The sequence below is a fragment of the Phodopus roborovskii genome, unplaced genomic scaffold (assembly GCF_943737965.1).
Source record: "Phodopus roborovskii unplaced genomic scaffold, PHOROB, whole genome shotgun sequence".
NCBI lineage: Eukaryota > Metazoa > Chordata > Mammalia > Rodentia > Cricetidae > Phodopus > Phodopus roborovskii.
In genome coordinates this window covers 39411854-39438374 of record NW_026126517.1, presented here as the reverse complement: position 1 = coordinate 39438374, position 26521 = coordinate 39411854, and the positions used below count along the sequence as shown (strand labels likewise).

General features: G+C 43.1%; 1 non-coding gene and 1 pseudogene across 1 annotated transcript; one reads left to right on the top strand and one right to left on the bottom strand.

The window, feature by feature from the left end:
- Positions 1–2218: 2218 nt before the first annotated feature.
- Positions 2219–9774, top strand: LOC127231691 (mitochondrial import inner membrane translocase subunit Tim23-like; annotated as a pseudogene).
- Positions 9775–24955: 15181 nt separating this feature from the next.
- LOC127232017 (U1 spliceosomal RNA) lies at positions 24956–25118 on the bottom strand. Its single transcript, XR_007835322.1, has one exon. It is a non-coding gene; the product is annotated as a U1 spliceosomal RNA (small nuclear RNA).
- Between the last annotated feature and the right edge of the window lie 1403 nt (positions 25119–26521).

Sequence of the window (26521 nt, the reverse complement as noted above, 5' to 3'; positions counted from 1 at the left end):
GTGTGCAAGAACAAGTCACATGTGTACAGATGCATATGGAGGTCCGAGGACCACAGGTATTATTCCTCTAATACTATCCACCTATCAAATTTTTCTTCTTCTTTTTTTTAAAGATGAGAATTCACTCACTTACCTGAGCTCACCAAGTAGACTGTCTAGAGAGGACCTGGGATCCACCTGACTCCACTTCCCCAGCTCTGAGATCACAAACAACACGCCATCACACTTGGTGTTGTTGTTTGATTTTATGTGAGTTTGGGGGTTGAACTCAGGTCCACTTCTCTATATGAGCCATCTCCTCAGCCCTTGTTGTCACCTGTTGGCAGGACACATGGTGGCCTTGCTCCTCCCCATGGTCGGCTGGCTTTGGCCACCCCAGTGCAGACCCCTCTAATCCATCCTATCTCACTTTCATTTCCACAGACCACAAAGAATCTCCTGCTTGGTTTTGATTATATATTATCTTTCCAAGGATGGGAGTGGGCTCAGTCTGCTGCAACATTCTGTAATTTTCCTCCTGATAATCTATTAAAAACATATTTCTAGCCTGGGGTTATAACTTGGTGGTAGAGTGTTTGTCTAGCATGTATGAGGACCTGGGTTTGACCCCCACCACCTTGAAAAACATAATTTTAAAAAATTACCTTTCAGTAGTGTGTGTGTGTATTTGTGTGTCTGTCTGTGTGTGTGTGTGTGTGTGTGTGTGTGTGTGTTCCCTACCTCTGTTTCCTGACAAGGCCTAAAGGCAAAGACAGTATTTCAAAGAGCAAACCTGTTGCTCTATCTTGGTTTTTATAAACCATTATCTACTAAAAGTAATCAAGCCTTCTTGGAGAAACAGTTGGTCTTCAGGAAGAAGTGCAATCTCAGGAAGAGATTGCAAAGAAGCACTCTCCAGATGCTGTGGCCTTATAGCAGAAGGACACACAGGAGTCAGCTTGAACATTACTGAAATAATAAAGAGTAAAGTCCACTACAAACAAGCTAATAGGTAATGACCACAACTCATAAAACAAAGATAAATTAGAATCCATGCTTAGTTTTTACAAATGAATAAATTAACTAGGCACAGTAGTGGACACCTACAGGCCCAGTACTCAGAGACTGAGGCAGAAGGATTATGAGTTCCTGGGGTGGTGGGAGGGGGAGGAAGAGAGAGGGGGGAGGAGTGAGGGACAGAAAGGGGAGGGAAAGGAAAAAGGGACAGAAAGGGGAGGGAAAGGAAAAAGGGAGGGGGGAAGGGAGGGAAGGAGAGAAAGAGAGTTTTCCATAGAGCAGACTATAGGTAACTGATAGAATTTTTTTAAATCACCATTTGGAATCAGGTGTGGTGGTGCACACCTTTAATTCCAGCACTTTAGAGGTAGAGGCAGGAGGATCAGGAGATCAAGGCCAGCTTTGTCTGCATAGTGAGTTTGAGGCCAGCCTGAGCTACATGAGATCCTGGGTTTTGTTTTTGTTTAGTTTTGAGAAAGGGTCTTTCTATGTAGCCCTGGCTGTCCTGGAATTCTCAGTGCAGATTAGGCTGGCTGCAAATTCTGAAGCACTAGGATTAAAGGCATGTGCTACCTGAGATCCTGTTTTGGTATACAAAGAAAAAAGAAAGAAAGGGAGGGAGACGGAGGGGGAGGGAGAAAGGAAGGAAGGAAAGGAACTGAAGAGACTGCTGGGCAGTTCAGAGCACCCGCTGCTCTCATAGAGGACCTGGGTTCAGTTCCCAGTACCCATGACTGCAGACTCACAGCTCCAGAAGTATCTGACACCCTCTTCTGGCCTCTGAAAGCACCCACACTCATGTGCATATACTCACACACATACATATAATTAAAGATAAATAAGTGTTTAAACAAAGAAAAGTCAAGCTTAAATCATCAACAATTCTAAACTAGTGAGAAAAAAAGTAACACGCTTTCATTAGAAGAAAGTATGTGTGGCATGCATAAGGCCTTGGGTTTGGGTTTGCTCCTATGTGTGTGTGCACGCGCGCGTGTGCACACACACATACTTCACAAGACACAGCATGATTAATAATCTCAAAGCATCTCACTATAAGACCTTTATTGGTTATTCAAGGAAATAAATAAATTTACAGTGAAGAAACCTGGAAGCCACCAACCACCCTAAGCAAGTAATTGGAGTTATGAACCCTGTGACTTGACAAGGACACACCATTTCCTTGCTCACATTCCTGACAAGAATGCATCCCTGGAATCTAATCATGAGGAAACACAAATGGTAAGTCCAACTTGATGGACTTTCTACTGAATATATGTCCTGTGCTAGTCAGATTTCCTAGATGGGAGCTGACTGGAGAGATGGCTCTGTGGTTAAGTACATTTGCTGCTCTTCCTTAGGACCTGGATTTGATTCCCACTACCCACACTGAGCAGTTCACAACTGCCTGTAACTCCAGCTCCAGGAGATTTGATGCCCTACACACACACACACACACACACACACACACACACACACACACAGAGAGAGAGAGAGAGAGAGAGAGAGAGAGAGAGAGAGAGATACAGCTGGGGATGAGGCTTGATGACAGAGCATAAGGTGCTCACCCTGCTTCACATGTGCAAGGCCCTGCTTCTGTCCCGTAGCTCCAAAACACGTCAAATGATGAAGACACAGAAGGAGAAAGGAGTGAGAAGCTCCTGGGTACCAAAAAGACCCAGTGACCCAGAGCTGTGTCTGATCCTGGATTTCATAGTGGGGTCAACAAATAGGAAGACATACTAACAAATACAGTTTCCCTCTTGCTGTGAAGGTTATTTGGGAGACAGTGGCAATATGTTTTTGTCTGTGAGAATTCACTAATGGAATCATATCATTGCCCATTTCCTGATTTTGGTATTATTATATAAAAAGGCTTTGTTTTTAGAAAAAACATACTGAAGTATTTAGGGATAAACAAACCACATGGACATGTGTAGTTTAAAACTTTTTTTTTTTTTTTTTTTTTTTTTTTGAGACAGGCAGGCCCTTCTTGTATAATCTAGGATTTACCATGTAGCACAGACTGAGGTGTACAGTCCTCTTGCCTCAGCCTCCTTAGTGCTGAGATTACAGGCATGCACCATCATACCAGACTGAAGAAACCTCGAGATAAAGCCAAGGGCAGTGGGCCACGTCTATACTCCCAGCACTCCGGAGGCTGATCCAGTCTAGGCTACACAGTGAGACTCAAAACTCTGAAAAGCCTGGGTGGGAAAGAGCTCAGCAGAGCTTGCTGCCGTCCCAGCTGACCTGAGTTTGGTTCCCAGCACCCACACTGGGGTGGTCCCATCTACCCATAACTCCTGCCTGAGGGGATCTGATGCCCTCTTTTAAAAAAAATATTAAAAACTGAACCCAAACCAAACAAAATCTCTCATGTAAGCATCACTTGAAAGGAGTATGGAGTGTCTCACAGGCTAGGTGCTCTGTAAATGATTTACAGTGACCTTCATGCTTGACATGTCTAGTGTTTCTCATTGTCCTCTATTTCCTCTATGATGAACAACACTGAAATGGACATCCAGATTCAATATTCAGCCTATATTTTGGACACATTCATAGAAATATTAATTATTGTCCAAAAGTATGAGCATTTTAAGTAAGTACTTCATATACCGGGTAATTCTCTCGAAGCTCTCATGTGTTCCTAAATAAAGGTTTTGCTAACAGGAGCCAGGAGTGGGCTCCTTGGCTAATAAAGTGCCCACCAAGCATACTCAAGGCTCTAGGTTGAACCCACAACAGCAAAAATAAATAATTTTAAGGAAAAATAAATAGTTTTTAAGGAATTAGGGAAACTGCATATCTGCCTGCAGAAAAATGAAACTAAATCCGTATCTCTAGTTCTGCACAAATATCAATTCAAAATGACTCTAAAGTCTTATTACAAGTCCCCAGACTTTTAAACTGCTTGAAGAAAAGGTGGGGAAAATACTTCAAGGAGTTGGCACAGACAAGGACTTTCAGAAATGGACCCCAAAGCATAGACAATAATCTGAGTCATTGACAAAGGGGCTTATAGGAAATTAAAAAGTTTCTGTGCACACACACACACTCACACACACACACAACAACAACAACAACAACAAAAACACCAGAGTGAAGAAATGGCCTATAAAGACTAGGAAAAAGGCTTTGATAACTGCACTTCAAATAGGGGATTAATTTCTAGAGATTTGTGAAAATGCATCCCTACCAACAAATAATCCACTTGATGGACTGATGAGCTGAAGAGCAGTTCTCCAATAAAAGGAATACAATTGGTTGCTACAGAGGTAGTGGTATGGTGTGTGTGTGTGTGTGTGTGTGTGTGTGTGTGACAGAGAGAGAGAGAGAGAGAGAGAGAGAGAGAGAGAGAGAGAGAGAGAGAGAGAGAGAACATTCTCAGCCTCAGGGAAAGTCCATGAGTTTCTGTCTTATCCCAGTCATAATGGTTTATCTATCATCCAGAAACACATGATAGCTGAAGAGAGGGCTCAGTGGTCTTCTTCCAAAGGACCCAGGTCCAATTCCCAGCACTCCCATGGCTTCTCACTAGCCTCTATAAGTTCAGTTCCAAGTGATCAGACATTCTGGTCATCCATGGCACCAGGCATGCAACTGATGCACAGACATCCATCCATGTGAGCAAAACAAACACATAAAGTAAACTGCAAAAATGTTAAAATGTATGCCAGATTCAGAAAGGTGAGTCCTGCGTTTTCTCTCACATGAATCTAGATTAAAATTGTATATATAAAGTGTATGTATCAAAGTGTACGTCTACATATGTGCCTGTGTGTAAGTCATGAAACTAGAAGGCGGGCCACGAGTGTGGGGAAGAGAGCTTAAGGGGATGAGAGGAGAGTGTTGTGTAATACACGTGACGGAAAAGGAGGACCCATCTGGGGGACAAAGGGGAACCATGCAGGGGAGGGGAGAGGGGCTTAGGTGGGGGTCTGGGGGAGGAGGACAAACGAGAACAGTGAGACACAGGTATGAAGTGCCGGAGTGAAACGCACTGCTTTGTACACCAACCTAAAAAAGTCATAAAAGTAATTATGAACAATTAGTCAATCTGAGAGGGCAGTTCACTTCCTGTTGTTTCTTCTCGGTTCCAGAGGGTGGGGGAGACAACAGCAATAGTCAAATTTCTCTCCAGGGTAAAAATAACTTCTCCAAGGTCCTGTGCAGTGTTCCTATCCTAGAGCCTGCCACCAAATCATTTCTGACACAGCTATGTTACATACAAGATTGGGTTGACAATTTATGTTGGCTCTTCAAATGTGAAAACAGAATATCCCCAGGGAAACAAAAAGAGTGGTGACAGTCAGAGGTTGCTTTGCTTTGCCTGTGAGCTTGCCTATTCCTTCAGAAATACTGTGTACATTTATAATGTATTGTATTATATATATATATACACATATGTGTGTATACATACAGTATGTGTACAGTCTAATAAAATGTTGTATTATGATGCAATGTTATTACAATATAAAACAAGAGACTCTAACATAATAATATGTAATGGAATACAATATAATAACACAATATAACACAGCATGATTTCTCCAGGTATGGAGAAGATTTACAGCTCCGAGACCAGCTGTCATTCTTCAGGAGATATATGCTCTAGTGAGGGCAGCAAAGCCTGGCTCTCAATGGCAAACAAGGGGGTGAAGCCCAGACCAGGATCTTAGGCAATCATCCTTGCATTGCACACTACCCTGAGCCCCACCTCTCCTCTGAAACCCACCCTGTTTCCTCACCTATATTTGTTGTGCTTGGAACTCCCTCCTCTCTTTGGTCCTAATCTAACCTAATCCTTCCAGGTCCACTTATCTCCACTCAGGTCCACTCTCCAGGGTGTACCCCACAACTTTGGTGTGCAATACACATATACGAATGGACTAGGGGTCAAGGTCTTACCTCTGGGCGACTGCACACAGGTCAGTCTGTGAGCAAGTTTCCCAGTTGAAAGTAGGGCCAGGAGTATGACGTAGGAAGAGTGCTGGCCCGAGACTCAGGAAAGCAGGGTATCTACCAAGCTGTGTGACCTTGCATAGTCACTCCTCTTCCCTGGGCCTTGAGTTCCACATGTTTAGTGTGGAAACTGGAGGTGATTTCTAACTTGATTATTTCTGTCTTACACACTCAGCCTCTGGTCTGATGGGAACTGTCCTGGTAGCTCAAACAGTTAAGTCTGAAAGAACTCAACTGAGAGATATACAGCAACAGACATACACTCTCTACCCTACCCTCCTGAAGGCTGTGGAATTCCAATAAAGACATTTCTCTGCTGATGCCTTTCCCTCTTAGGGTTCATAAATTACCTCACTGATGCACACTTATTTACATGTGGTCTATCTTGTAAAGCAATCATGAATATAAAGGGCAACTCCAGGCACAGTCTGGAAGATTAACTGTCAAAAGATAAAGATGAGTCCATTTTCTGTGGGAATATAGATATGCAAATGCAAAGAAAAGGGCAGAGAAGTTTGAGCAGAAAACCGATAAAAATGTCTTCCTAGTACAGATTGTGGTGTCACATCCCTGTAAACCCAGCACCTGAGGCTAAGGAAGATGCCACTAGTTCAAGGCCAGCAGCTTGGAGCTACTTAGGAAGCACAGGAAGACACTGATCACATGAGTACACGAGCACTTGCATGTACCATCTCAACACACACACACACACACACACACACACACACACACAAATCCCTGAAGATTTCCTCACACCCACACTACACATGAGTGGTCATTGATGCTGGGGCTCTAAACACAGGCTGTCATACTTGGACAAAACTTTTAACAGATGAACCAACCAGCCACTATATCCTTCTACTTTAGACATGAGGAAATGTTGTTTTACAAGGTTAATGTGTCCAACGGCATAAAAGGAAAAGGCAAAACTAGGATTCACCTTCAGAGGGCTGGGAATGATCTCTGTAATGTTCTGCTTTCCACCATCATACACTCAACCGTCCCTAAATGACCCACTAAACACAAATGCCCTGCCACTTCACACATCTTTCTTCCACGTGTAACTAACTCCTTGTCACCAAGGCATCCTCTCTGGAAACTTCTCATTCCGTAACGTATAGAGCAGACCCCAACCCTTCTTCTCTTTCAAAGCATGCAGGGTAATTACTTCCTTTGAGCACTTCTCATAAAGAACATTCTGTTGAGAATTATCTCACCCTCCCTAGATTCTGAATTCTGCAACACTCTGAAATTTATCTGCATCATCTTTATATGCCTGAAGGCCATTACTGAGCATAGCACATAGTAGGTGCTCATCAGATGTTTATTGAGTAGACTGGTAATATCTACAAACTTGCTCTTGTTCTAGGCACATAATTGTTGTGGAATAGTATTTTAACTGGGCAAAGGTGTGTTACATTTGTTTATGCTGTGGAATATTACTTTAATTATGTAAAGGCATGTTACATTTATTCATACTGCCTTTGTTAACAACTTAAAGATGTGTTACATGTGTTTATGCTGCATTTTTTTGTGGAATATTACTTTAATTATGTAAAGATGTGTTGCATTTGTTTCACCTTGCCTGCCTAAAGCACCTGATTGGGCTAATAAAAAGCTGAACAGCCAATTACTAGGCAGGAGAGAGATAGGCAGGGCTGGAGGGAAGAGAGAATAAGTAGGAGGAGAAATCTAGGCTGGAGAGAGAAGGAAGAAATGAAAAGAGGAGGGAATGAGGGAGAAGGAAAGGAAGACACCTGGGGCCAGCCAGGCAGACACAGAGTAGGACATACAGAAAGAAAGTTAAAAAGCCAGAGGCAAAATGTAAAAGAAGAGAAACAGGCTAATTTACGTTAAAGAACAAAACAGCATAGGCTAAAGTTGAGCATTCATAACTAATAATAAGTCTCCATGTCATGACTTGGGAGCTGGTTGGTGGCCTGAAAGAAAAAGCCTGGTACATACAATGATATGTGTTCATGACCCAGGATAATTTCTCCTTTCGTTAGAAATATAAGAAACAACAAAACTGGGGATGTAGATGTGTGGTAGAAAGCTTGTCTAACATGCACAAGGCCCTGGATTTGATCTCCAGTACTGGAGAGAAACAAAGATTGGAAGGAAGGGAGGAAGGAAATGAAGGAAAAAAGAAAGGAAGGAAAAAATAAAGGAAGAAAGAAAGAGACCTATGAAGCAATTAGAGAACAAAGTGCACACATCTAGATGCCAAATCCTCAATACTGGACCAGCAAGATGGCTTAACAGGTAAAGGTCCTTGCTGTGCAAGCCTGACAACCAAAGTTTGATCCCGGGAACCAATATAAAGGCAAAAGGAGAGAATTAACTCCAGAAAGTTGTTTTCTGACCTCTATGTGCATGCCACAGCATGCTTGCCACCCTCACATAACACATACACACACAATAATAACAAATGGAAAAAAAAATAAATCCTGAGTGCTCAGGAGGAGAAGGGGGCTCCTTGTGGCTTAGGGGTGTTTGTGCCAGAAGCTTTGGGGAAGTGAACAGACCTAGAGGTAGGGTGAAGGGCTCCCTTGGATTCTGTAGAGCCATTGCCTGACAGCAGTAAGGGACCGTGTTAGGGAAAAGCTGCACTGCACACACAGAGCCATCAGGAAACCTTAGTCTCCTAAATTTGTTTTTCTTCAGTGCTGAGGGTTGAATTCAAGGCCTCACATATGCTAGGTGAACCATCAGTGAGCCACACTCTCACCTCCTTCCAATTGTAGTCCACGTGCTGCCGAATTGAGCACCACTCTCAACTTAAAGTTCATCTTTCCTTCCATCCTCCTTCTTTCCCCTCTTTTCTCTTTTCCTCCCCTCCCCTCCCCTCCCTTCCCCTTTTACTTGTTTTCTCTTTCTCTTTCTTTCTTTCAACAGTGTTTTACTAAACTGCCAAGGCAGCAAAACCACTGGTGGGTTAGCTGGCTTCTTCGGAGCGGGAGGAGCAGGTTATTCGCACGCGGATTTGGCCGGTGTTCCGCTGACAGGGATGAACCCCCTGTCTCCATATTGAAATGTGGATCCACGATATCTTGTTCAGGATACTGATGAGTTCATTTTGCCAACTGGAGCTAACAAAACCCGAGGCCGATTTGAGCTAGCTTTCTTTACCATTGGAGGATGTTGCATGACAGGGGCTGCATTTGGGGCAATGAATTGTCTTCGGCTAGGATTGAAGGAAACCCAGAACATGGCCTGGTCCAAAACCAAGAAATGTACAGATTTTGAATATGGTGACTAGGCAAGGGGCACTTTGGGCTAATACTCTAGGTTCTCTGGCTTTGCTCTATAGTGCATTTGGTGTTATCATTGAGAAAACACGGGGTGCAGAAGATGACCTCAACACAGTAGCAGCTGGAACCATGACAGGAATGTTGTATAAATGTACAGGTGGTCTTCGAGGAATAGCACGCGGTGGCCTGGCAGGACTGACACTCACCAGTCTCTATGCACTGTATAACAACTGGGAGCACATGAAAGGGTCCCTGCTCCAACAGTCACTCTGAACTTTACCACCTCAGGGATGGGGGACATTTCATAGTTATCCAGACTGATTAATAAGTCAGTCTGGAGTTGCTTTACCTACAATTACTTTGAACAATTGGAGACTCTGATTTGCTGTGATGAAGATCATGGATGGTTAGCCTGGACTGCACTGCTTGCCCTTAGTGAGTGGAAGCCAGACCCTTCAGTGACTCACTGAGTATGTGTTCTCTTCTCCTTTGGAGATGGTCTTGCAACTGTTTTTTCTCCTACCCCCAAGCTGGAAAACCACTTACTCTCCAAATTCAGGCCATACTTCAACACCTTTATCACCATGTTTATCAAAACTAATGTTGCCCTGTATTCCGAATAAAGGGTGAAAATAGAAAAGAAAAAAAAAAAAAAAAAAGAAAAGAAAAAGAAAAAGAAAAAGAAAGAAAGAAAGAAAAGAAACGTGAGCAGAGTGTTTGGAGTCAAGAAGGGATGACAGGACACTCAGAGTCCAGCAGCAGTGGGAGGGATGGAGCAAAAGACAGAGAGAAGTTATAATCTGTAAGGTTGACCCAGGAAGAAAGGAGCACCTAACAGGAGCTGTGTGGCAATGGAGAGAGGTAGCTACTGCCAAAGGCAGCCATGACAACAGGGAGAGGGAGGACAAGAAATGTCTGGGTATGCTCTCTTCCTGTCATGTAGCAATTTTCTCTGAATTCAAATAGTCTGAATAATAAGGAATGAAGAGATTCATGAGACTCCAGGAGAAGACAACTGGTAACTGTCAGAAAGTTCCTAAAACTAAGAAAATTCACAAGGTCTCTCCCATCCCAAAGTTATGAAAGCAGTAATCCCCTGTTAGGGTGGGGTGGGGGCTTCTCCAAACAGCTGACTTGTTGAGCAACCTGCCTTGTCATGCAGAGAGCAGAAAGGTTGCAGCTTTCATGAGTCATCAGCCATGTGGGGTGGGCATGGGTGATGCAGCTGCCTTTGAGTCATCCCTAATCCTATAAGTAACCCCTCATCCATACTCCTGAAATAACACCAATAAACTCATTGGTTCACCAAGTTTGACTTTGATAGTATCACTACTTTGATTCCCTTTCTAGGGTGAATAGATATTTGTTTCTCCAGAAAAAGTCCCACATAACACCTCCTTTCCTCAAACTCCTGCTAAAGTCTCCCATATGTAACCAGAAGTGACCTGGCAAGGGAGGTGGAAACACACACAAGTCAGACTTCTGGGCATGAGATACAACAGGCAGAGAACACCAATTCAGTGCCCCCTTGGATCCTGTCCCTCCAACATAATGGTCCCTTCAAAGCAAACATCCTGAGAGCCATTGCTTCTTACTCCGCTGATGAGACACTCCAACAAGGTGGAGGTCCCCCTCTCCCCCCCCCCACTTCCATGACAGTAAGCATTCCAAAAGCATACTCTTTCACTGGCTGTTGCCCTTGCCCTGTCTCACTGGCCCTGCCCCTCTCTCCTGCATCCCAGGACACCATGAAGACACTCAAGTCCACCCCAGGCTCTGCTTTCAGAAGGAAGAAAATTAAGACACTGGTCAAACTGGTCATCTTTTCTTCCTCTAAAAAGATGGTTCATATGTATATGCATTCCTCCTTTTAGGATGACAAAGGAACCTCCCCCAAAATCACACTCTGACATTGCTGAATTGGGTAGATGCCAATGCACAGAGCAAGCTTTAGTCATGGACCTGTGGAGTCTTCAGACCAGGACTCTTAGAATCATAGAATCATGAAAAATGTTTCTCTATCTTTTACTGCTTCCCTGAATAGCTCTCTCTTGCACTCCGGCACCCCATCACCTTCCCTATGAAATTTTAATACTGCAGATATATTGCAAATGTACTCACACTCTGTGTGTCTGCTTGGTAGGTACTCTCTCATATATTGCTGACATTTTTCTATTTTCAACATTGGTAACTGATGATGCAAGGTCCCAGTGTTACCCCTCAACACTGAAGAGCAAGTAAAAGACAGCTAATGATAGCCAGTCGGCACACACAGGGTACTGCTAACAATAGGCCTTTCTGCCATGTCCATCTATTAGCCACGTGTTTGTAGCACTGATCTTAAGTGTGTTCTGGTTATCTTCCATGAACTTCATGTCAATACTCCTCATTTGTAACCCAACAAAAGCCCAAGGAGAGAAATAAAATGAATGCTAAGTGCTCTAATTTAGGTATTGTTTGAATGTCCTCCTGGGCTTCAGGTGACTAGAGGCTCAGTCCCCAGGGTGGTGGCATTGGGAGGTGGTAGAGCCCACAAGAAATGGTACCTAGTAGAAAGCCCTCAGGTCAGTATGGTGAGGTAGGTCTTACAGGACCCATTGGTAGTTCTTGAGAGAAGAGTGCCAGAAAATGAGCAAGACTGATCCCTCCCTCTCTGCTTCCTGGCTCAAAATGTAATTAATCTTCTTCCTCTGGTCACGCTCCTTCATCTGTCATCCACCATCTACTGTGCATCATCAGTAGTTGTTGGAAAGAGTTACTGTGAAATGAATATGCTTGACCCTCCCTCTCTGCTTCCTGGCTAAGTATGTAATCTTCCCTCTGCTCATGTCCCACATTTGGCCATCCAACATGGGTTCAAAGTCCACACCATGCCATTTGCACTCCCAGCCTCCAAAATTGTGAGCTACATAAATCTTTTTCTTATAAAGTTGCTTGATTTTTGGATCCCTTATGATAGCTAGAAGCTGACACTATGGGATCAGATTTTTGCCTGATAGAACTGAGCTTGGGGTTGCCATTCATCTTGGTAGTGACACCTGAGTTTTCCTCACTTCACATTTTTTGCCCCATTGAGCTCAGCGCCATCATCCTACAGGACACTGAAGGCACGAGGAGCAGACACCTGGGCGACTGAAGAGCTGAGTGAAGTCCAGATGCTCAACCTATAGGTTCTGAGCCGATTTTAATCACCTTAGGGCCTTGCTCACTAACCAGAAGTGAACTTGGGTGCCTCCGGCTTTGGGGAACTTTGGCCCTTAATTTCTGTTGAGGGGGGAGGAGGAAAAATGAACCACCAACAACAAACTTCTTTTCTGCTCTGGGGTGTACTGTAGCAAACTGTGTCCCAGTGGCTCTCCAATTCTGTTTCTGCCAGGGCATATGAAAAAGCAGAGAGCTAATTATATGATAGCAATTACCTGAAAATTATATGTTTATTGGTTTTCCACTAGCAGATACTACTATTTCTGAACTCTTCATTGTTCTACTCAGTGACAGGAGTCACACTGTCTCTATTCCAAATGTTCCCTCCTAGCTCATGATTAGCAGACTTTCCAAATGGGGCCACAGCGTGGAAAGCCTCCTGGGTAGGGAAGGGAGGGTGTGACTCAGTCCACACAGGAGGCACCGGAAGCCTCCCTGGACCACGGATACCTCACTCCTGTTTTAGTAATGAAGTGTTCATCATCTTCCTGCCCAAAAGCAGTGCACTCCTATCACTGCCCTTGGATACTAGGAAGAGCATCCAACAGGAATGGCTCCATCCGCCACCGGATGTATTTATATACCCTTCAATTACGTGCCTTAGTTAATTGTCCCCTTTCCACTAGCTCTTCTTACGACAGAGGGAGCCTCGCCTGTAATTAGAGTGATGAAATATTTCTATGAGCTTTTAAAAGTGGAGCCTAAACTGGGTCATAATGGGGAAATCAGAGGTCAGGGTACGGAGGTCACTGTCAGATTCACTGTGACAAACTGCTCTTCCAAAGTTTCTGCTATGTGAAGGCCCTATGTGAACGACCATTGGGCACCTCTTCCTACTGTTACTATTGACACCAGTATAATGTTGGGCTGGAGTGATGGCCTTCTTGCTGGCTCCCTTGGTAGGCTTGCCTTGTGAACACAAAGACCTGAGTAACAAAGCCAACTGTGATAGTAGGTAGTTGTAATCCCAGCACAAGAGAGACAGAGACAAGTTCCTGGGAGGTCACTGTCCCTGGGTAGCCTATTGGTGAGTTCCAGGCAAGAGAAAGACCCTGCCTCAAAATAAAGTGGATAGCACCTGGGCAACAACATTTTGGCCTCTGCATGAATGTGCGCACATGTGCACACATGACCACACTTGAAAACCAACATCTGTGGAGCATTTTATAATGCAGATAATCAACTCCTTTTCCATGAAGCACCTTACTTATCTGGGTGACTTGGCCATAGTCACCTTGTTTCAGTGCATTTCACTACTCCCTGGGAAGATTGACAGGCATGTTGATGCAGCTCCTGTTTACAATTCCACACGTGTGGAAGGACAGCATATGGGTCTTGAAACTCCTCCATCTGTTATTCACAGGAGGGCAGGACATGTTTGTGGAGTGCCCTGTATGTCCCTGAACTAGGAGGTGATTGTGATTATAGCACAGTATGCTCCCACATTGTGCCTTTGCTGTTCCACTCTCTTGGAACAGCATCTTCTTATCTAAGAGTTCCATTGGTCTTGGCATGAACTTTACTACCTTGGGGATATGGGGACCCCCTGGAGATTTCTTGTTTCTCTGACTCCTCCAGCTCCCCTCCCTTAAATCATCAGCTCCTCTCAATGAATCTTGATGTGAGATTGGAAGCAATTTATTACGTGCCCAAATACTTCATTTAAGAAACAGATCTAAGGAGCTAGAGAGATGGCTCACTGGCTAAGAGCATTGTCTTGGTCTTGCAAAGGATCAGAGTTTGATTCCTAGCACCTGAATCACAACTGTGTGAAACTCTAGCTACACACACACACACACACACACACACGTGCGCGCGCGCGCGCGCACACACACACACACAAATAATAGTATTTTTAAAATAAATAGATTTAAAGAGATAAATAGCCCTCCCCAAGCCCCAGACAGCCCAGTGAATTGACAGTGGGATTTAAGCCAGAATCCAGGCCATTAATTAGCCTTATAGAATATTTCCCACTGTTGGGATGGCTGTTACATGGTGATTACTAGCTTCCCATGGAGCTGTACTGGCTTCTCAGAGCCATTGGGGGTGTCTACTGCTTGTGCAGGAACAGCCTTCTGGGAAGGAGCACTCTGATGGTTTTTAGTCATATCTCCCAGGCTGTGAATAGGAGTGTGGGGAACAGGGTGGCTCACACCACAAGGTACATGAATGACCTCAGATTAACTTGAACTAACTCTACCAGTGCCGTTGATGTTGTTGTTTGACCCTGCATCTCCCAAATCCTAGTGAAGTAATTTCAGATTAACCCTTTTATTTCACTGAAAAGAAAGACAGTGTCAACTGTCCAAAGCTGAGTCAGCACCCTATCCCTACTCTATCCAGTTCAACCATGGGACATAATGTCACCTATACTTTTACAATTCCAGAGCTGATTTCTTAGTTTGTTTTGAGACAGGGTCTCCTGTATCCAGACTAGTCTTGAACTCATTTTTCACTAAAGATGATCTTGAACTCCTGTTCCTCCTCCTTCTATCTCATAAATGCTGGGGTCATGGGTGTGTGCCACCACATCCAGTTTATGTTTGATTGAATCCAGGGTTTTAAGAATGCCAGGCAAGCACTTTACCAGGTGAGCTATGTACCCACCTTCGGCTTTAAAATGTTGATCATGTATTTTTACAATTAGGAGAGTAACCTAGTCAATTTAGTAAGGAAAACTTAAAATTCCAACAGGGCCAAGAGAGGCTATTTTAAAGGTAGAAATGGGTCTGGACAGATGGCTCTGTGGTTAAGTGTATCAAGCTTTCTCATAGGACTTCTTTGGACTGCCAGGTCCCCAAATAATGACACGGAGAAAGCTTAGCCTTAGCTCAGGCTTGTTCCTAACTAGCTCTTATAACTTACATTGACCTGTTTCTATTAATCTATATTCTACCACTTGACTCTTTACCTCTCCTCCATTCTGTACATCTGACTTTCTCCGTGTCTGGCTAGTGAATCCCATGTGCACATGTCTCAGATTCTTCCCAAGTTCCTCTCTCTTCCCAGGAGTCCTGACTAAGTTTCTCCTATCTAGCTATTGGCTATTCAGCTTGTTATTAAACCAAGCAGAAAGCATCTTAGGCAGAGACACATTTTCACAGTGTACAAAAAGAGTATCCCACAATATTTCCCCCTTTTGTCTAAATAAAAAAAGAAAGGTTTTAACTCTAATGCAGTAAAACTATACACAGTAATTATCAGGTAAGAATTACATTCATAATGTCCAGTCCATTCATATTTGGCAAATTCAGAGGAAGTACTCTATTATCCATCCTATCTTGGTGAGTCTAAAGTTTTGCACCTAAACTACTTTCTATCATAACTTGTATTATCACTCTAAAAATATTCTTTTAGATCTTAAAACATTTTTTTAGATAAACAACTTAAGCTTTTATGTCTATCAACCTTATAAACTTTATATCTTTTATAAGTTTCTTTTCTGAATTTGGTAACAAGGAAGATTATTTAGTCTTCCACACTTACCAGAGACCCAAGAAGGATAAACTATTACCTGAGTAAACAGAAAGTGCAGCACAAATCACTTCTAAAACTATAGAAATGACAGACAGCTGACTGTCTGGACAGTTACTCAAAGTTCCTCTGCAATGTTGGGGCATCCATCTTCAGCCTGTAGGCCCAGAATATCTGATAGACTTTTATGTGAAGCAGGAATTTTGCAGGACTGTCCTACCTTGTCTTGGAAAAGTTCAGCAGACACTTTCCTTTGTGCCTTGTTTGTCCAATTTGGACAACATACTCTCCGCAGGCAAGACAAAAGCAGTTTCTTGCTCAGTGGCTAACTATTCTACAAATGAAACTCCATTTGGAGATTCTTCAATGCCCATCATCTTCTCTGAAGTAGATTCAACCTGCCAGAAGCAGACCTCACTGTCATGAAAATCCTTACGTTATTAAAACATCATAAATGTCATATTCTGTAGGTTTAAAGACCAACTATCTTTCTAAAATATATTTCTGTTTGACCTTGAAAACATATGTAACATGACCAAAAGTTTGACTGTTATAGATAACTAACTACTAACCTGCATTTCTTAATTATGCTTAACAGTTTGTAATAATAGGTTTCAAGAAGTAGATCTTTACATAATTTTTTAAAATGAGATGCATAGATACAATACCTTAAACAAGAGTAGAAACACATAGTATATTATAACAAAAAATAACCTTAGATTTATATCAGTATACAAAAGTCCATACCAATGTAAAATATTTGAAACTTTTTTTAGTTTCAAAGTAGTTTTAATAATCTACCCTTTTATTCTATCATTCCTATACCTCCCCTATTTTCTTTTCAGAAAGAGATCCCTGAATCTAACCTCCTTTGCTTAGCTTTTTCCCTGACCATGACCAGTAACAACTTGTATCCAATCCCCCTAAACAATGATAAACATTTATAACCCACCAAATGACCTAAAACCACCCACTCCACCTCTTTGGAATGTGGGCATTGTGTTCTTAAAATTTCTTCCTGTTTCTGGGGCAATAGTATCTTCAGGAACCCTGAGAAAATTGGGTTAATGGTCAAGCCCTGGGAGAGCTAACTGTATCATTTGTTGTCCAGTCTCTATATAATGGGAAAGTGCAGGACTTATCTCAAGTCCCGGATAGAGTAGTCTGTGAGGATGAACTATCTTAGCTAGCTACTCTGAAGTTGTTCTGGATGCAGATCTTTGAAGAAACTGCAAGATGCATTCTGAGAGGTTGGATCACCTGGGCTATCTGCCTTCATTAATGTCTGTTCCTTTTGTCTTTAAAACAAACTTTTAAAGGTAACATACACATGTGCATCAATGCAAGTATGGAATGTGCAGTATGCACAAATCAGCTAAAGATGATTCTTTGTTTTATGTTTGTGCAGGGAAAAAAGACATCTGTCAACTCTATAAGTCTATTTGGACTGCATAACCAAACTGTAATATAAATCTCCATCCATGACATATAAAAGGATGGCATGTAATAATAAGTCATGAGGACTCTGAAACTGATAATATTTATCATGTCTCCTGCAGTCTCAAAGATTTTCCCATTAGCAGGAACAGCATATACATAACCTGTCTTCTCTTGGTTTCTTCTTTTATGCCTGTAGCCAAGATTTTCAGGAGGTCTCCCCTGGTCAAATCTGATATTAATAATTCTTGAAGGAATCCACAGCTTTTTGTTTTCTGTGAAAACAAAGGCATAACCTCTCCCCCAACACAACACATTTTCTGACATCCACTCTGAAGTTAAGATATCCTTAAAATACGTAGGCTGGTTTTATTTAGCTTTTTCTACAATTCAATATCTCTCTGTAGTTGTTGTTTTTTGCTCATTAACATTTAAAACATTAAATATTAAAAAAGTATTATATATGGTCTATACGTCCTGTGTTATATTTCCCGTCCTTATATGGCTTACTCTTTTTGTTACTTTACTCTCTCTTTAAAGACTATTATTTTTGTTATTTTTTTCTATGACTGTCTTAACCCATTTTCTTTTCTTTCTTCAGAACCTAGGTATATTTTCAAGCCTACTGTATCTGCTTAGAAGTTTTTTCCTCAGTCTGCACCTGCCTTTACTATATGCCTGCAGTGTTCTCTGACCATTGAGTCAAACCTTTAATAGCCAGGCCACTTGCTCAGGTCTACAGGCACCTGCAGGAGCCATGACTAACTGTCCCAGCTCAGGGAAGTTGTTGTGTTCATGCCATAGCAGGCATTTATACCTAGTTCTGAGTAGGTTGCACAGCAATGGGACTCTCTGGGACACTGCAATTACTAAGAAGCGGTGTCTGACTCTGTGTTTGGAGCTTTTTTCCTCCAGCTTTCTCAGTCCCTATGTAGATATGTGTGACCCCACATTGAAAGCCAGTGGAGACTTATGAAAGTTTGACCTTAGCCTTAGGCTTGTTCCCAATTAGCTTTTATAACTTAAATTAACCCATTTCTATTAATTTATGTGGCTCTTTACCTCTTCTCCATTCTGTATGTCAGACTTCCTCCATGACTGACTGGCAAATCCCAGTGGCCTCAGATTCTTCCTAAGGCCCTCTCTCTTCCCAGAAGTCCCACCTGTTCTCTCCTACCTAGCTATTGGCCATTGAGCTCTTTATTAAACCAATCAGAAGGTGTCTTTGGCAGAGACACATTTTCACAACATACAAAAAGATTATTCCACAAGAGTTAAGAGTACTTACTCCTTATATAGAGGATCCAAGTTTAGTCCTAAGCACCCATGTGACAGTTCACATCCACCTATAACTTCAGTTCTAGTAGATGTGACCACTTCTTCTTGCCTCTGTGGGCTTCTGCATGCACATGGTACACATAAACCCATGCAGGCACACACATACACATAAAAGTAATAAAGAAAGCAATACACCTTTACAGACAGAAGGAGACAAGAAGATCTCAAGCCCAAGGCAGCTGTTAATAAACAATACTGACCAAAGGACAATTAGGAAATGTTTTTCTTTTTCCTTGTGAATTTGGCAGAGTTGATACAAACACGGATGCCTACTGGGGCTTCATTTGGCTTTAAGGTTTTAGGCTTAAGATTTTGTCAATTGGAGAGATGTCTGTGTCTGATTCAAAAATCTACTAGAGATTGGGCTTGGCTAAGTGGTGGAGGAGTTGCCTAGCATTGAGAGGCCATGGGTCACACACACACACACACACACACACACACACACACACACACACACACAGAGAGAGAGAGAGAGAGAGAGAGAGAGAGAGAGAGAGAGAGAGAGAGAGAGAGAGAGACCTACTGGTCAATCATAAAAACGAAAAGTTCCTAAGGCTGGGGATGTATCTCAGTGGTAGAGCCCCTGTCTAACTTGTGCAAGGTCTTGATCTCAATCCCTAGTGCTTCAAGGAAGCACATCTAAGACTCACAGGGTAGTGTGGGGGACAGTGCCATGTTCCATTTGGTTTGTCCCACATCTGTCTGGATATCATTCCAATAAACAACTCTGACTTCACGAATGTTATTGCTGGAACTGGAGCCGTGGCTCCATGGTTAAGAGCACTGCTTTTGTCCCAGAGGACCTGGGTTCTGTTCCCAGCACCCACATGGCAGCTCACAGCCATCTGTAACTATAGTTCCAAGGGATCTAACATCCTCTTCTGGCTTCCCTGGATGCATAGACATACATACATGCAGGCAAAACACTCATACACATAAAAATTAGACAAAAGGATTGTGTTGCTAAGCCTGTCATGGGGAAATACACTTGTAATCCTAGCACTTGACAGGCTGAGGCACAAGGATTTCTAGGCAGGAGTTTGTGTCCAGCATAAGCTACATAGCAAGGCTGTCTCACAAAAAGTGGGTGGATGAACTAAAAGAGTTGCCTCATCAGCTAAAGAGTGTACTACTTTTGCAAAAGACTGGAGTTCAAATCCAGCACGTTGTTGAGTGGCTCACAATTGCCAGCTCCAGGGGATTTGACACCTCTATCCTTCTTGGCACCCACACTCCCATGCACATAGCCACAGTCAGACAAATGCACCTACACAAAATAAAAAAAAATAATTTTTAAAGTGGTGGATGCAATAGTCAAGGTCTATAGTTCAAACACTTCAGTGATGGTAGAGGCAAGGAGATCCACGGGTTCAAGGTCATCCTTAGCTACTTCCTGAGTTCAGTTTATGGCCAGACCACCATGAATGTGGGGGGGGAAGGTGCAGAAAGGAGGAGGAGAAGGAAGAAATGGGGAGGAGGAGGAAGAAAGGAGGAGGCAGTTAAACAAACCAGGCAAGGATGATTGCTGAGTATGAAACAAGACACTTTGGGGTAAGATCAAACCTTGGCTTTGAAGTTGGGGCTTCCTGAGAATGGGGAGATTTGTAAGGCAGATTGGGAAGGCTGTATATAAAAGGGGGAGCTTCTCAGAGTAGCAGGAGTCTGGGAAACAGACTGGCAGGGCCCCAAGTAGGACTGAGTTGTGCAATGTAGAGCCCTGGGGAGGATTTCACTTCTTGGTCCACACCCTCAAGCTCCTTGAGAAAAATCACATTTCATATGCAAGCTTAGAATGCTTCTCACTGCTGCGCAGAGGGCTTCCCTGGTGAGCAGAACCCCCTGGTTTGGGCTCCATTGATGCCCAAACCAGGAGAGAGAAGGGATCAAATGGAAGGTGACCTGCCACCGCCTGGGGAAGCCAGCATGTTCTCAAAGTGTCCATGAGATGGATCCAGGTGGTCCCAGAAAGTGTGAGGAAAAAGTCTGGGGTGCTGGGGGTCCCTCTCACAATGGAGAACTGTAATCCCACAGGGGAAGTGGCTGAGGGGTGGGCTAGCTCGAAAGAGCACCCGGCCTCACCCTTCCTAATCCTCAAAAGGAGCTGTTAGTTGTAAACACAGCAATTACCCACAGGAGGCTGATGACTCAGTTCAACAGACTGTAAAATACTCAGAAAAATTGAGGCCCCATAAATGCAAAAAATATTATTACAAGCACTTTCCCCCAAAGCACCCGCCATCCTCCTGGCATGTTGCCTGTAAGGCCCTACTGTACTGATTTCTGCCATAAAATGAAACTCACTGGCCTGAGGAGCAGGTGTTCTGGTCAGACTGTAGACCCTTAGAGAAGGCAGCCCTCATGCTGCTTCCCCTCTCCCAGAGGACCAATGGTGCCCAGCAGCAAAGAATTCACAGACGATGGTTCCTGGCAGGCCTGGCTTCCCATCTTAGCTCATGAATGGTGGCCTGATCTTCTCTGAGCCTTGGTCTCCTTACCCCACTCCTAGGATGATTCCAAGACTTGGTGTAATCAACATTTGGAACCCCAGATGCCTTGAGAAACATAAAGCAATTTATAGGGGAATTTACATGATGCCCCTCCCCATCATCAGACCATCTGTTCCAAGACACTCAGTGGATGTCTGGATCCCCCATAACTCTAAACTTACACACTGTATCCTATTTTTCTAGTGCATACACACTTTAGATAAAGTTTAATTATAAATTAAATAAAAATAATAGTAAGAAACTGGCAATAATGACTAATAAAAATTAGAAAGATGAAACGATAGACTATAATAACAGTTATTTCTAATTTATAAATTATCTCTTAAATTTCCCATTGATTATTTTCTGGTCATGATTGACTGCAACTGAAAACATAAAAGCAAACCCGTGGAGAAGGGGGATCCCTATACATGGGTGGAAAAGAAGAAAGCTGTGTGGGATTCTCACACCTCCATTATACTTTAGATACAACCCAGCTAGTCCAGGAAGGGACAAATGGGCTGCACACAAACACCTCCTGTTTTCTAGTGCTTTGGTCTCTGGATATACGACAGAGCTCAATGAGAAGTACTGCTCTCAGGTCTTCCTGTGAGGCAATGACAACTGCCAGGAGCCCAAGGGCTCAGAAACAGCTTCTTCCCCTTCCCCTTCCCCTCTTCTTCTCCTCTTCCATCCCTCCTTCTCCTCCTCTTCTTCCTTCTACTTCACCTCTTCCTCCTCTCCTCCTCCTTCCCCTCTTTTTCTTCTCCTCCATCCCTCCTCCTCATCTTCTTCTTCTTCCTTCTCCTCCTTCCTTCTTCCTTCTCCTTATCTTCTTTTCCACTACCACTTCTTCTCTGTTTTAAAACAGGGTCTCACTGTGTAACTCTGGCTGTCCTGGAGCTCCAATGTGCAGACTAGGCTGGCCTTAAACTCACAGAGATCTGCCTGTCTCTGCCTCCTGACTGTTGACATTAAAGGTGTGTGCCAGGCCTGACAATGGGTCTTAAATAAAGAGGGTGTGTGTGTGTGTGTGTAACTGGGTTTCTTTTTTTCTTCCTTCCTTCCTTCCTTCCTTTCTTTCTTTCTTTCTTTCTTTCTCTCTTTCTTTCTTTCTTTCTTTTTTGCTCTTATGACCTCTTTTGCATTAGAGATGTTTATACAGCTCTTGATATGCAGCTACATAAAATAAGTATACAAAGCAAAAATTTACTGATAAAGAAATGTATTCTTAGACTGAAGAGAAGGCTCAGTGAGTAATGAGCGTGCCTGCCATGCAAGCTTGAGGACCTGGGTTTGGATCTCTAGGACCCACATAAAGCCAGACACAGTAGAGTGTGTGTCTGTGAGCCCAGCCTTCTATGATGTGATGGGACTCAGGGACAGGAGAATCTCCAGGAGCTCTAAGCTAGCTAGCTTAGGGTATATAGCAATGAATAACAAGAGGCCCTGTCTCAGGCAAGCTGCGGGGAAGATCTGGGCGGTTGTCCTCTGATTTCTCCATGTGCTAGGAAGTGACAGGAGCACACATGAGTTAAAAAGGATACACACACAGAGAAAGAGAAAGCAAAAAATACTCTAAAACAATTCTTTAAGACATACACATGTGTGTATATTTATGTACAAATAAATACCTCAGAGTTTTACCATTTATAAACATTTTACCATTTATTAAAGATGAAAGCAGATTGGCACACTGATGAGATGGGTGTGCTGGGTGATTTTTACATAAAAAATTAACTCCTAAACTGGGTGTGGTGGCACGCGCATTTAATCCCAGCACTTAGGAGGCAGAGGTGGGGCTAGGACATGGGGTGGGATCTCTGAGTTCAAGGCCAGCCTGATTTACAGAGTGAGTTCCTGGACAACCAGGGCTACACAGAGACACCCTGTCTCAAAAAAAAAAAAAAAAAACTAAACAGCAAAACAAAATTCAATCTTGGCTGACTGATGCAACAGGACATAGATCATAGATCATTATTGACTTTTTTTTTTCAGAGTTGATCAATATTTGATTTTTGTAGGAGTCAGTGTCGAGCACACAGCTTCATATAAATACATCGTACAAAAATGGGCATTTCGGAAACTGTTGACAATTCTGCCCTAATCCCAAGCCAAAATTCATTGAACAATTTCTTATGAGTTTAAATCAGAACCCAGGCAGTAATTAAAAGAATTTTATTTTGTGTGTACTTGTGTCTGTGTGCAATTGTGTATGAAGGACAGAGAACAACTTGAGGGGATTACTTCTCTCCTTCCACCATGTGGGTCCTGAGCATCGAACTCAGGTCCTCAAGCTTGTCAGCAAGCACCTTTACCCATTGAGCCACTTGCCTGCCCTCAAGCAGCAACTTGTAAGAGCAAACTTTCTAGTCCAATATAATTTAAAGATCCACTAATTAGATACATACATGCTTAATAATGGTGGTAGTTTTGTTTTTCCATAATTAAATCTGATCTGTGTATATTGATATTCATTACAAAGCAGAAGGGTTGTGTGGTCAGAACTATCCAGAACCAAGGTTGCAGTGCAGTCATATGATGTCACATAAGTGAGTGATGCTCTGAATACCTTGGATTCATTATGAATTCCATTTTGAGTTAAAATTTGGTAATCGTACTTTCAAAGTTATTTAACTGCCGTTAATTTTTTGTGCCCTCCCCCTCTGCACTTTAAATTATACCATTTCATCCAGGGTCATCTCCACGGTTTCAAAGCTAGATCCCCAAGACAAAGTACAATCTTTGGAGTCTAGACACTGACACCAACCAGCTCATGAGTAGTCACAGCCCCTCACACGCTTGGAATCTATGAACACATGGCCCCTGCACTCCCCCTGGACTACCAGCTGCATTCATCCCCTTCTGTCATTTCCCATCCACCCCAAAGAGCAAGTTCCTCCCCTCGCTGCATCCCTAATCCTCCCAATCCAATTTCACTGACCCACATTTATCACAGACTCTGACAAGCTCGTGAAAGTCGGGGGTCTCTGCTGAGATATCTTGATCCATTCGTCATGGGATCATGAGGGGTGTCCCAGAAGAGGGCCATGAAGAAGCAACAGGGATACTCATGTCACTGGTGCTGGCTCTCCCATTTTGTGATCCATCTGCCCCCAACCCTAGGACCCCAGGATTGGAGTCTGTGCTCCAGCAATATATTTCTTCTGGGCCCTTTGCTTTGCCCTTCTGGTTTTTGACTTTGATTTTGTGTGGACCCCAGACTTGGTTTAGATGTCTGGCATTGTTGGCCCAGGTCCCTACTATAACCTCAGACTCTCAGGTCATTGCCCTGCTGTCCAAGTTCAAAGGTCAAGTCAGACAGCTCCTCTACGCTCCACTTTTTTGTTCCGTCATTTAGCCTTCTGTTTTGTAACTATTTGTTTTCATGACCGGGCCCTTCCCAGGCCTGTGAGCAACTCAAAGATAGAGAGTGGGTGTCAAACATATTTCATAAATGAGTACATAATAAATTATGATCTGTCTGATTGAGGCATTATAATCACGTGTGATGCTGTGATGAGTGACAGAGAGAATTATTTTTGTCGTTCCTGACTTCCATGCCAAATGTCCAAGAGGTAGGAAGAAGGGCCTCTGTGTGACTCGCTCCACTGTGAACCAATGAGCATTTAAGACCTCCATTGATTTTCCTGTGTGTGTGTGTGTGTGTGTGTGTGTGTGTGTGTGTGTGTATGTGTGTGTGTGCACATGCATGCATGTGTGCACAGGGACATGTAGAATTTGACTTCAGGTGTTTTACTTAATTATGCTCCCCCTTATTTTTTGTGTTTTTTTTTTAAATAGGGGAGAATGTGAGCATAGTCCCCCACTTCCATAAATTATGCAGTTGAGTTTCCTGCATTTGGAGAAATCACAGGAGTCAGAATGTCCCAAGTACAGTGGATAAGCCTCACCCTGGGAAACTACCTTTGGAGTCATGGTGCCTTCCCTGCCAGGTAAGTATCCAAACTTGTTTTTTAAGATAGGTTCTCTCTCTCCCTCTTTTTTGATGTGTTTATTTTTTTCTATGTATATAATTTTTGTCTGCATGTCTGTATGTGTACCATGTGTGCATGGTACCTGCAGCTGGCAAAAGAAGATATTGGAGCTCCTGCAACTGGAGTTACAGATAGTTTTGAGGCAAACCTGGGTTCTCTGCAAAAGTGCTCTTAAACACTAGAGCCGTTTCTCCAGTCCCTTGCAACAGTGTCTGACTGAATCGAGAGGTCACTGGTTAGGGCAGGCTAGCTGACCAATAAGTTCTTCCTGTCTCTGTCACTCCAAGGCTAGGGTTATAGATATATGCTGACACACTCAGTCTTTTGTTTTTTTCCTAAAACAGAATCTCACTTTATGTCTCTCGAAGTTCTGAACTTGCTGTGTACATGAGGCTGTCAGCCTCGAACTCACAGAGATCTCTGCCACCCCCCCCCCCCCCGTCCCCCCTCAGCCTCCCAAATCCTGGGATTAAAGGCATGCATCTCCATGTGTTCCATGCTTGGTTTTTACTGTCTTTCGGTGGGTGTTGTGTCACTATGCTTTCGCAGCAGGCACCTCATCAACTGAGCCATCTCTCCAAGCCCCTCCACGGCTTTCTCTGCAGCTTGACCACTCTAGTACAGCCTGAACCCAGATGAGTCTGTTGCTTGGTTATGCATTTCGAACTTCATTTTAAAGTGGTCATGGCCCCTCACTGTTGCATCATGTTTCCACCGTTACATTTTCTTCTTTTATTACCCCTGTAAGATGTGAGTTAGGACTGTAAAGAAGAATAGAAAAAGCACTTCCAGACATTTGCATCTCTGAGAAGCTGGAACGGGGCTGCCAGAAGCTGGATGGGTGCCACAGGGAGGAGGAAATGTTCCTCCATGTTGCCAGTCTTATCAGGGCTCCACAGCTTCTCGCCAAATTTTTAGGAAAATGATGTTCTACTCCCTGGGAGCTGTGCTGTATGTGTCTATAGGCAGGAAGTCTTTCAACAAGTATTTTCACTATAAATACCTGGCGTGTGTTTTCACTGGATTAAGTCTGCAATTTGAGCTCCATATTGTGAAATCCTGACATAGGGCTATTAATCGCTGTGTGTAGTTAAGGAGCCATTGTCAACTTTAGCCAGTAAGTGAAGGTTTGTAGCATGTAGAATCCCACTTGAGATGTGGAATTTGCTCCACGGGAACAAGTGACAGCTTTCTGATCGTAATTTTTTTTTTCCTTTTGGAGTAACCATAAGTAGGGAAAATGGGAATGGTTTTTGAAAAGCTAGTAAGACTGCATGGTGGCGAATACACTTAATCTCAGCACTAGGAAGACAGAGGCAGGAGGATCTGTGAGTAGTCTGAGGGTGGTGTGGTTTACATAATGAGTTCC